Source organism: Molothrus aeneus, chromosome 27, assembly GCF_037042795.1.
Source record: "Molothrus aeneus isolate 106 chromosome 27, BPBGC_Maene_1.0, whole genome shotgun sequence".
In the NCBI taxonomy this organism is placed as follows: domain Eukaryota; kingdom Metazoa; phylum Chordata; class Aves; order Passeriformes; family Icteridae; genus Molothrus; species Molothrus aeneus.
In genome coordinates, this window is record NC_089672.1 from 397,578 (window position 1) to 409,544 (window position 11,967).

Sequence of the window (11,967 nt, forward strand, 5' to 3'; positions counted from 1 at the left end):
GAGCAGATTCTCCTTCCCTGTGGCCAGCATTAGCACTGGTGCTTCCAGTATTTTGCCCCAAGTGGTCCTGCACCCGAAGCAAAGCCCCTTCATGTCACCTTTTCTGCCTCCACGGTTTCCTTTGCTTGACTGGTTTCAGTATGTCAATGTTTTGCATGCACTGAAGATGCTCAGATGGGTTATGTTGCTCCAAGTGTGAATTCAAAAATGCCAAAAATAGAGAGTATCTCTCTTGTTTTTTGGTTTTTTTCCTCTGCAGTTTTTCTAGTACGAGCCAGACTATATTTGGCCTTTATTTGCACATCATCAGCAATTGGGTATTACTAGGAATGAAACCAGCCTGTAATATACATAGTTACTACATCATTCAGACAGGTTAGTATCTGCAACAAGCCTGATGAGACAAGGAGGGACACTGATTTCCTGTGGTCCTAAAATGTATTAAATTACTGTATTAATATTTCTCCCTCATAGGCATGAAGAAGACGCACAATGCTGCTGTTCAAACTGGCAGGTTGAAGTTGTCTCAGACAATTTGTGAGATCAGAGTGGAAATCCATAGAAGTCCACTCCTCTTGGCCAAGGGTCCAGAGCTCCTCAGCTGCAGAGTGATTTTTTTGAGGACTCAACCTCTAACTGTTGGGAAACTCACATTTACAGAGGACACCAGAAAAGCCTTAGCAAGGCACAATCACCTCAAACTTTTACTCTGTCTTGATATTGACAGCGTCAAGAGTACAAAACCCACACAGCTCTTCCCTCCTCAGTTCCTGAGTCTGCCCTGCTGAGGGACATCTCACATGTCACATTCCTATCCTCTCTGTGCTGGGAGAGGTTGGGCTGCCACAGCAGCGATTCCCTGCTGCTGTAAATCAGACTGGGAGTTCAGAGAAGCTGCAGAGGAACAGCCTTTTCTAATGTAAATGCATCCAGCAATGAAAGGAAGAGGGGAGGAAAGGGACACAGGGAGAAGCAGCTCCCTGTTTCAGAAGAGCTTTTCAGTGTTTTCCAAGAGGCGTCAGCATCTCTTTAAACAGAAGCTTCTAGATAAGAGATTTTAGAAGGTCACTTCTTTGTGAGGCAGCAGACAGAGAAAGGGGAGAGGGAGGGAGAGTCTGTCCAAGATGCCTCTTTTTTTCTAGCAGACACCCAAATATTCTTTTTCAGCCTGGCACAGATCAGCACTGTGGCCCCTGGGTTCTGCTAACAATATCTCTGTTTGACAATTCAGGTCTGGCTAAGGGGAGACAAGTAGGGAACCTTTTCTCCAGTGGTTCTTGTGGCCTGAATACATACAGATGAGGAATCTCTCCTTCCCTCTTTCGGTAGGTTTTGGAGTCACTGTCCCTCTTGCAGTGTGCTGAATGTGGGCACGCAGAAATCTAGTTCAGGTGTGCTGCCCAGTGCAACAGTGTACTTCAATGGACCTCAAAGGTAGAACAGATGTATCTGAGGAAAACAATAAAAATTGCAGACAAAACTGGCTCTGGCTTTTTTTTTTTTTTGACAATACAATCTTAGTTGCTTGTAAAAGTCATACTACAAAAAAAGGTACTTGGAACCCTAGAAAAAAGTTTGCATTAGTGATTGCAGAGGCATTTTAACTGGAAAACAGATTATTTAGAGAAACTTTCTACTTCCCAAAACAATCAAAATTTGTCTTTGTTCTCCCTTTTGGCAAAAGGAAAGTTTATTTTCTTTTGCTGTCAGTGGTGTGAGTTAAAAAAGAATTAAAAGGACATGTAAATGGAAAGCCCATTTTGAAATAGCAAAATAGAGGTTGCAATTTTTTTTTTTTTTCTGAAAGATAATAAGGATCATCTATAAATACATAGTGGAGATCTGTGGCAAGAAACTATACACAGTGAAAAATATTGTGACATAAAATCAGAGGAGTGAAAAGTAGATTTTTTTTAGTAGGGCAGAAATTGGGAGAGTATTAACAGTCACGAATTTCCAATAGGAATACTGAGAAATAAAAGCACATTTATGTTTTTTTTGTCAGCTTATAAATTGTAAGTGGTTATAAAATATGCCCTTGTAAGCAGGGTGTGGGGAACTCTGACCTAAGAGAGTCCCTGCACCATGGGGGTGTCTTTTCACTGTTCCATTTTAGCAGAGAAGGCATGTCTGATGTGCAGCACAGAGTCAGCAAGAGCTGTCCTGCAGACTGTCACCATCTCCAGCTCTCCCTGAGGATCTGCCACAGTGCTGGGAGTTGGCCACCACACCTGCTCTGCTGCTGCTGCTTGGCAGCATAGGGTTTGTTTTCTCCACAGAAATCTGAATTTTTCTCTAGGGCAGCCTTGAGTCACTCCATAGGATTTCTTTGGAAGATGTCTTTTATTTCTCAGCTGATTCAACCAAGGACATTGTAAAATATAAAGTGTTATGGTAAAAATATTCCTTTACCCAATTAGCTAAACAGTCACTAACACCCACTCTTCTTGTCAAAGAGGAAAAGTAGCATGTGAATGTGTGTATGTGTGTGTGTGACTGTGTGTGTGACTGTGAGAGTGAGTGTGTGTGAGTGTGAGAGTGACTGTGTGTGTGTGTGTGTGTGTGTGTGTGTGTGTAACACTGTGTGTGTGTGAGAGTGTGAGTGTGACCTCGCGTGCATGTGTAGGCACACGAGTGTGTGTGTGACCTCACGTGTGTGTGATCGTGTGTGGTGTGTGTGTGCATGCACACGTGTGTGTCAGAACATGCCTGTGCATGCTGGGGGAAGATCCCCTGCAGGAGCAGCAGAGGGACAAGGCAGGGCCTCAAGAGAGGCCCCCTGGTTGCTGGCCCATGCCTGGCCACAGCCCCAGCCTCGCTGTGGCAGGTGCCTCTCCAGCCCAGGTGATTCCACACAGACCTGCAGGGCTGGCCCAGTCTCCAGCACAAATTGTGCAGGTTCCTGTTTCCAGGTAGAAACTGTCTTCTTGCAAAATGCCACAGCTCCTGACTCTAAAGCACAGTGGTGAGCTCCCAGTACTGCCCAGCAAAAGGGCTGGTTTTCTTCATTCACCTCCACAGACCCTGACCTTCTTTCTTCCACTGCTTGGTACTTCTCTTCCTTCACCTCACCATGTCTTCACCTTCATGTTTTCACCTCCTGAGACCTTTTCTTCTGCCTTCTTAGCCTTCTGCAATCTTTCTCCCATCAGAACAGGAGTGTTTACACTCCTGTCTTGCACTGCACTGCCCCAGGCTTCCTCCTGCTCTTCTCCAGCTTCTCCCATTCCCAGTCTGCCAGCCCCTACCAGCAGCCCTCAACCACAGGGAGGCAAGCTGAGGCGCCCTGCTCTGAACTGTTGGCCAGAGGAAAGAAAGACAGGAAAGAAATAGTGGTACCTGTGTTTTCAAAAGTCAACTTCATTTACAGATAACTAATGCAAGGAAACCCTGATGTCCCCCAAGGGATAATGTAAGAAAACCACTGCCCCATCCCCACCCCCCCTCGATGGCAAGTCTGGGCTGCTCTGGGGTCTTTGTGCTGCATTTCTGTATTCTAGCATGCTTGGTTTCTCCCACACTGTAATGATAAAGGGCAGCCAATATGCTGCAACCATTTGAATACCCAAGTGTTAATAGAATATTTGCTTCATCCCATAATGGGGTAGTGTGGCTCTTAGCACAGCAATACGGTGTCTGCTGAGCCTTCAGACACAGGGGCTGTAAAACTGTCTCACTGTGACCTGTAAATCCTGTAAACCCAGACAGAGCCTTTGCAAAATGATGGCACAAATATGAAAAACATGCCACTTGCCAAGGCAGACCACAAGCTCAGCAGCAAATCTGCCTGAAGCCTCAGCAAATAATGAGTCTGTGGCCAAAGGCAAATAAAGGACCATTGATTTTATCACCAAGATAAGACTTGTGGAACTTCAGAGGGGGAATACAGCAGAAGCAGGATAGTTCTCCAGAAGGAGGTACCCCAAAATCAGAAAGCAGACTCCAATATGCCTCACTTGGTAGGTTCACCATCCAAAATCACAGCTGCCGAAACAATAAACCTTTGGTGACATATGACACCAAACCTGAGCCTGAGCAGGAGAGAAGACACTCATTTGCTGTGAGATGCACGACCACAGGAGATAACAGATGTGGTTGTGCAAACAGATCTGCTGGCAGAGCAAGGTGGTGGGAACAGCCAACCTGAAATATCTCTGTTAAAATGGCATCAAGCCTAGTGATTTTATCCTTACAGCTGAGAATTTATTTGCATTGAAATGAAGCTCAGAACTTGTGCCAGCAGGTACTGAGAAGGGTAGAATACTTTTGTAGGGGAGTGGATTTCTAACCAGTGGTATCTATTGGGTGGTGGTGCAGTGTGAGGCCATGTCAGTCTGGAGATGGCAAGAACTGTGTGCCAGTCCATCCTTATGGCTCACTCTCTCTCTGAGTGGGGCTCCAGAGAAGGGAGTGCAGGAATTTATCCCAACACTGTTGTTTCCTGGTGAGCCCATATATTTCCACTTAAACCTTCTGATGAGATGATCTTATGTCATGAAAAAAAAGCCTATGCAGAGACAGCAGCAGCTGGTCAAACAGGTAAGAGATGGGTTATGATGAACAGAGCTCTCAGCATCAAAGGCAAACCATGACCAGCAGACACAGGCTTGGCTACATGGCCTTTTGTTTTGTGTGACATGAGCTTCACCTACCACAACGCTGGTTCCCTGGACCAGCCAACATAGCATTTCTCTAATCCTTTTGCTTTAACCCATCTCCAGTTTCTGTAATGGATGTATAGAGTATATCCATGTCCCCACCTCTCTGCAGGTTAACATTTAGAAGTGGATGTGCTGCATTTAAAAGGCTAAACCCTACTTTAAAGCAGAAAGAAACTCTTGTCACTTAAGAGAATGCAGATTGAGCTGAGGACACCTCTTTACTGAGGTGAGTGAAAAGCCCTGACACTGCAAGCTCCCAGATCATGCAAGTGAGCAAATCTGAAAGCCCCTGAGAGTACTGAGGATCCTGAGTCCCTGTTCATCTGCAGCACTTGTGGAGATGCACCTGGTTCAGCTGTAGTCCTGCTCCCAGCAAGCCAAATGACACTGTGCTGGCCTTGTTTATTGTCCCTCTTGGTCTACAAATGTCTCTCAATTTACAAGTAAGAAGATCCTCTCCCTGCCTGCCAGCTCAGCAGTCTCAGCCGGGGCATGACAGACAAGCTGAGTTCCCCAGTGCTCGTATTGTCACAGGTAACAAAGGCTCTAACATCACTTCCACCTTGGAGACACTCAACCCTGAGCTCTCTCTCTCTGGTAACAAAGTACTGGGCAGATTTGTACCTGCAATTACTTCTTAAACTTGTAGCCGTGGGTTACACAATAAAATAAAGGCAGCCTTGCCCCCCTTACCCCCCAGTTCTGCTGGCTTGAAAACTCAGTACAGATAGTAAATACTGAATACACATAGGGAGTATCCAGTAAGCCAGGAAGTCCATGTTTGTCTGTTACTTTCCACAATAGGAGCACTATATAATTTGATACTTTTCAGCTCATGAATGGCCAAGAAAAACTCACATGCTTAACTCATGGCATTTCCTCCACAGACATTCAGTCACCCCCCTTGAATACTGCCTGGCCCAGTGCAGACGGTATGGGAGAAATCTTGGTCCCGATGAAGCTGATGGACACGCTGGGACCAGAGGCTCTTGGAGAAACAGGGGCTAAGGTAGAGGTCTTCAGTTTGCAAATAATCACATTTTATTCTTTCTTACCAGCTTACATACATTAGAAGCAACGTGTAAATTACATTTTTACCCTAGCTTCAGCTGTTATTACAGATTGTCAGGTAGGCATTAGTGTTCATAGATATGAAATCCCCAAGCAACCCTGGAATCAGTTACCTGCAATGCATGCTCCCTCAAAGGAAGAATTCACACAGAGAAACCAGCAAGTGATGAACAGTATCAGTCAAGCAGTGCATTCTCATGCACTTGAGTCAATGAGAGTGAAACTCTCTGTGTATCGATATGGGACAGTGCCACATGCTGATCTCCAGCGCCGAAGCTGTGTGACTGTGCCCAGCTTTGGGCAGCGCTCCTGCCCGGGGAGGCCACACCGGGCAGAGGCCGCAAGACGCAGGCACACAGGGGCTGCTCCAGTCCTGGACCTGCTCTGGGCAGTGCTGCCTGGCTGGACCTCGCTCACAGGGGCCTCCATTAGCACTCCTGGCTCACAGGGGCCTCCATTAGCACTCCTGGCTCACAGGGGCCTCCCTCAGCCCACCTCACTCACAGGGGCCTCCCTCAGCACACCTCGCTCACAGGGGCCTCCATTAGCACTCCTGGCTCACAGGGGCTTCCCTCAGCACACCTTGCTTACAGGGGCCTCCATTAGCACACCTCGCTCACAGGGGCCTCCATTAGCACTCCTGGCTCACAGGGGCCTCCATTAGCACTCCTGGCTCACAGGGGCCTCCATTAGCACTCCTGGCTCACAGGGGCCTCCCTCAGCACTCCTGGCTCACAGGGGCCTCCCTCAGCACTCCTGGCTCACAGGGGCCTCCCTCAGCACACCTCGCTCACAGGGGCCTCCATTAGCACTCCTGGCTCACAGGGGCCTCCCTCAGCACACCTCGCTCACAGGGGCCTCCCTCAGCACACCTTGCTTACAGGGGCCTCCATTAGCACTCCTTGCTCACAGGGGCCTCCATTAGCACTCCTTGCTCACAGGGGCCTCCATTAGCACTCCTTTCTCACAGGGGCTTCCCTCAGCACTCCTCGCTCACAGGGGCCTCCCTTAAGCCGGATCAGGGGCTGTGCCCGAGCTCTTTGCAGGGCAGCCTCAGGGCTGGAAGACAAGTGGGTGTGAAGCAGTATGACTCTCAAGCCCTTTCAACCATGGGAACAAAGAACCATCCAGCTACAGAAACATTTCTTAAGCTCAAATGATGGTGCTATTACAGGTCCATAGAGGTTGTTGATAAGAGTTTGTCCCATGCCTAAGTCGAAGCTGCTCGCTGCCACGGCTGTTTCACTCTTGTATTTCCTACATTGATAATATTGATTTTTTCAGCTTTTGGGTCTGCATTACTGTCAAAGTTGCACTTTTTGTTTTTGGTGAAGTACCTTGAGTTTTCTTTCTAGAATACTTCCTAATTTGTTATAGGTTTCAAATAATATAGACCATTCTCTGCATTTGGTTTCCGAAGTGTTTAAGTAACTAAGATATTTCTCTTAACCAGTACTTTCAGAGAAGAGGGTCTAGAAGTCACTGAATCATGTTAGAGTTACATAGAATCGAAAAGCACTAAAAAGCAATCCAGCACTACATAAGGAAAACTACTTAGCCATAAGCGACTAAAAGGAAGCACAGAAGTTTTTTTCCATCTTTCAATCTTTTTTTTCCACTTTCAATAAAAGGTGAGCTGTTTTCCCCACAGGCATTAAATTCAGAAACAGGCAGTTTGCTCAGAGCCAGCTAAGCACGAGGGATTTCCCCAAGCACGGGGGAAGATCCAGCGTGGAGAAGGAGTTTCAAACTCCAGCTCGACTGAAAATCTGCGGGTGCAGGCAGCAAACCTGTCTGACCCTGATGGAGAAGCAATGAGGAAGAACAGAAGCAGGTAGTGAAGAAGGAGGAGGAGGTGAAAAAAAGAGCAGCAGCAGGAGGAGGAGGAGGGCTGCCAGGCAGGAGGGATCGCGCTGGGCGGTGGGACCGCGGGGCGAGGAGCACCCAGGGGTGGGTGGGTGCAGCCACTGGGAAAGGTGCGGGTTTTTCCTCTTCCCTTCCGAGGCAAGAAAGCCCGGCACCTTGAAGGAAGTAAAAAGGGCTCCTAAGAAGGAGCAGGGACTCACCTGCTTTGCTTTTCCCGTTGCCGCCAGCTGCCTGCCCCGGCAGCTGACCCGCCCGGGCCTGCGGGGCGCCGGCGGGGGCGGTGGGAGGCACTGGGGGAGTTCGCGGCGGAGCTTAAAGGCACAGGCTGAGCGACAGGAACGGCTCAGCCTGAAGAGCTGGTTTGTTGCTTTCACTGAACTTTGGAATTAAGTAATTTCCACCCCCAGCCCCCCCCCCTCCCCCCCGCCTGCTCCCCAGCTGCCTGTGTTGGGAGCTGGACCAGGCTGGACCAGTGATGCCCCAGCCCCTGCATCTCCCCAGTCACGAGACGTTCCTGCAGTTCGCTGTACGACTCCCATCCTCTCCAGCAGCAGCACCTAAAGGAAAAGAGCTGCCTGAAGTGGGGTGGTTCATACCTGCAGCACTGCACCACTGAATTTCCCCCCATCGGCAGCTCCCACACGGGATGATCTCTTAACCGTGCACACAGAAACCATAAAGGGAGCGTAGGGATTCCCAAAAATCACTACTGATTTCCTCAGTCAGACATCCATAGCCCTTCCAGTTCATACTGTATTTACCATCCTTATAATCCTATTTGTCATCATTTATGTGTTAGAGCAGCCTAACTGCTGCACAGGAACAGGCAGGGATTATCCAACATCACACCCATGCACAGCAGAGGCCAAAACTGGACAGAGTTCCTTGTGCTGAAGTTTATTTAAGCCCACAAGTGACCCTTCTGCCATCTTGAAAAGGCAAAAAGTAGATGAAAAGCTGAGAACTTGTTTTGCTTTAGTCTGAGTTTTGGCCTGCACAAGTCATCTCTCATCCAATAGCCACTTCTGTCCCTAAGTATCTTCAACATTAACAGCAAACTTGAGCAGTTCATGTGTTTGGTAGCAAAGCAAGGAAAGAACATAGGATCCTAAAATGATAAAATTATCATAGAGATTTCTCTGAAGTTGATTTTGGTTAGAGTATATCCATTCATTCCTAACATCTGCTGTCCCATGGATCTCTCCAGACTGAGCAACAATGACCGAAATCTGTTTTAGGTTTCCTGCTGAGCATCGATAATGAAGATTTGGCTGGTTACAGAATTACAGACTGGTCTGTGCTGAAAGGGACCCAGAAGGATCGAGTCCAACTCTTAAGTGAACGGTCCATATGAGGATCAAACCCAGAACTTTGGTCTTATTAGCACCAAGCCAATAACCAGAAAAATGCTGCAATCTCTGAATCTGAACATGTTTGGCTATGAGCCCGTAAACACCACAAGCAGTTCTTGTCCTTTCAGACCAATTGTACATCCCTGTGAAAGAGCTGAGTGAGGGAGTGACATCCTTCTAATGTTCATCAGATAAAGAGGATCTGCACATATCTTTGTGTGAATGGAGATGAAAAACTGCACAATCAAAGCCCAAAAGTAGCAAGGGGAGAAGGAGAAGGGAGGAGGAGGGAGAAGGAATAAGACTGCAATAAAAGAAGAAACCAACAAAATCTATCAGTGGTTAAATAAGTAAGAAATTAGGAGCAGCAGTTTCTGCACTCCTGCTGAAGGAGATGGGAGCAAACACATCAAAGTTAAGTGAGAAGACAAGTCACTGTGGATGCCATCTCTGGCAACCAAACTCAACAGGGGCAGCTGGGACTACTCTTGTCTCTTATGTTTGTTGCACACACAGTCACAGTGTGCAGATAAAATGAACACTGCACTAAAGCAATATAATACTCAAAGTTTAATAGAACAATCAGGAAAACATTGTGGTGCACTAAAAGGACTTAGATGTCTTTAATAGTATTTAGATCGTTTGCTACATTTCACGTTGGAATGCTGGAAAATGCTGTGCATGGGATATGGAATTATTTCTATGGTCAAGAAAATTTCTAGATGCAAAAAACACAGTAAGGAGAAATTTAGATGAAAGGATTTCAAAGACCATTCACCTAATTCTGCTTCCCAGGAATACCCTTTTACTGAGGGCATGGAAAAAATGAACGTGAGGTTAAATGGTTGTGTTCTTCCCCTGTGGTACAAAAACTAAGAAATAGAATGGGGGCAGAAACCAGCCTATGAAAACAGTTTAGAAATGAAGAGCTTTTTCTCATGCAAACCCCATCCTGACACATCAAGACATATGTCACACAGCACCACCCCCAAAAGACATTTTAAGTGCAGATTTCCTTGTTTCATTTTTTTTTTCCTGCATGGGTAGAGACATTTCTCATTCTTGAAGGGGAAAAAGTATTGGTTGATTTAATTAAATTTAAAATCTTGATTTCAGAGTGATAAACTAATCAAGATACAAGAGAACACAGGAATTTTTAAAAATGATACTCATAACTTTATGAGAGACATTTGAGAAAAATTTTTTTCTTCATAAAATTAAATTCTGCACTTTTCATTTTAATAAACAGAGAAAACTGATGGTTCTGTGGATTTCTTCTGCTAGAGTTTCCCTCTCTCTTTTTTTCCCCTATGGAAATATCACAGAAATATTGAGTGACTCACTAACTTATTAATGAAAGTTGTTTGAATTTTGATGGAATTTTTTGAGACCATTGAGCGATTCTGTAATCGCCACAGAATTGTGCCCTTTCTCTATCTCCATCCAGGGGGTACAAAGACACAGAATAAATATACTCTTCATTTGGCCTACTGAAGGTCATTTGGAATTAATTTTTCACTTGAAATACCTCACCTGGAGCACTACACCTACCTGTAGGGTCCTCAGCATCAGGAAGGACACAGATCTGTTGGAGCAAATGCAGAGGAGATGCTGCAAGGGCTGGAGCCCCTCTGCTCTGGAGCCAGCCTGGCACAGCTGGGGGAGCTCACCTGGACAAGAGAAGGCTCCAGGGACACCCCAGAGCCCCTGGCAGGGCCTGAAGGGGCTCCAGGAGAGCTGCAGAGGGACTGGGGACAAGGCCTGCAGGGACAGGAGCCAGGCAATGGCTCCCAGTGCCAGAGGGCAGGGCTGGATGGGATCTTGGCAATCAGGAATTGTTCCCTGGCAGGGTGGGCAGGCCCTGGCACAGGGTGCCCAGAGCAGCTGGGGCTGCCCCTGCATCCCTGGCAGTGCCCAAGGCCAGGTTGGAGCACCCTGGGATAGCAAAATGTGTCCCCCCTATGGCAGGGGCTGGAACAAGATGGGCTTTAAGGTCTCTCCCAACCCAAACAATTATGGGATTCTGTGAATAGGACTATTGCCCTCATCACTATACACTAGGTGTTGTGGATATTTTTTATTTTTAGAGCTTTAAAGAGCTCCTGACTCTGGCTGATGAATGTAACAGAGTACATCAGACAGAGCAAAAGAAACCTCTTCAAGTTCAACAAGACTGAAAAATTCTTCCTCTGGAATCCTCATGGCACAGAGTCCATCAAGCTCCTTAATGTTCTCTATTTTAGCGCAACCCCATGCTGCCGAGCAGATTGATCTAGGAGGGGGCAGCAAGCCAACTCTTGCTGCTCAGGCAGTGTTTCCTTGCAGTCCTCCCCTGCCCCACACAGAGGAAAACAGGAAACATTTGAATGGCTGGTTTGCATTGCAGAGGATGCAGACATACCTGACTATAACATAACCTCAGGAGCATCTGCTGGGAACGGGGTGACTCCAAGGAGCCAATGGAGACATAAAGCACACTCTTCTGAAGGCTGCATCTCTTTCCAAGAAACTCTTCTAATGGAGAGCAGTATGCAGAGGTGACCTAAAGAGTCAAATCTGTCTTGGAGGTGAGACTGACAAACCATGAATATGGAAATTGTACTTAGAAAAACCAGAGACCACAATACTGTATATGGCTCGTTAAAGTTCCCACAAGAAGAAAAATAGGACAGATTTACCCAAGTCCTAGGGTCCCCAGGTGGTCCAGGAACTCCCCAGTTAATCACCTGCATAAGTGAGGCAATGAGCTGATTTGAAATTTGGTAATTGACTGAATTGACTGAATACATTCTCAAAAATGTATTTCAGCAGTTGGCACAGGAGCTCTCCAGGTGGGAATTTCAGTATGCCCTGAAACCGAGCTTCAGGCAGCTCCTGTGCATAGGGCAATCCCTGTACTTAACTGAGCCATCATCCTGGGTGCAGAATGTGGAGAATTCAGCCCCTCCTTCCTGAGATGCCTGAGGGGGTTTTGCTGCAAAACTCAGCAAGGTGTATAGAGATAAAATGCCTGTGAA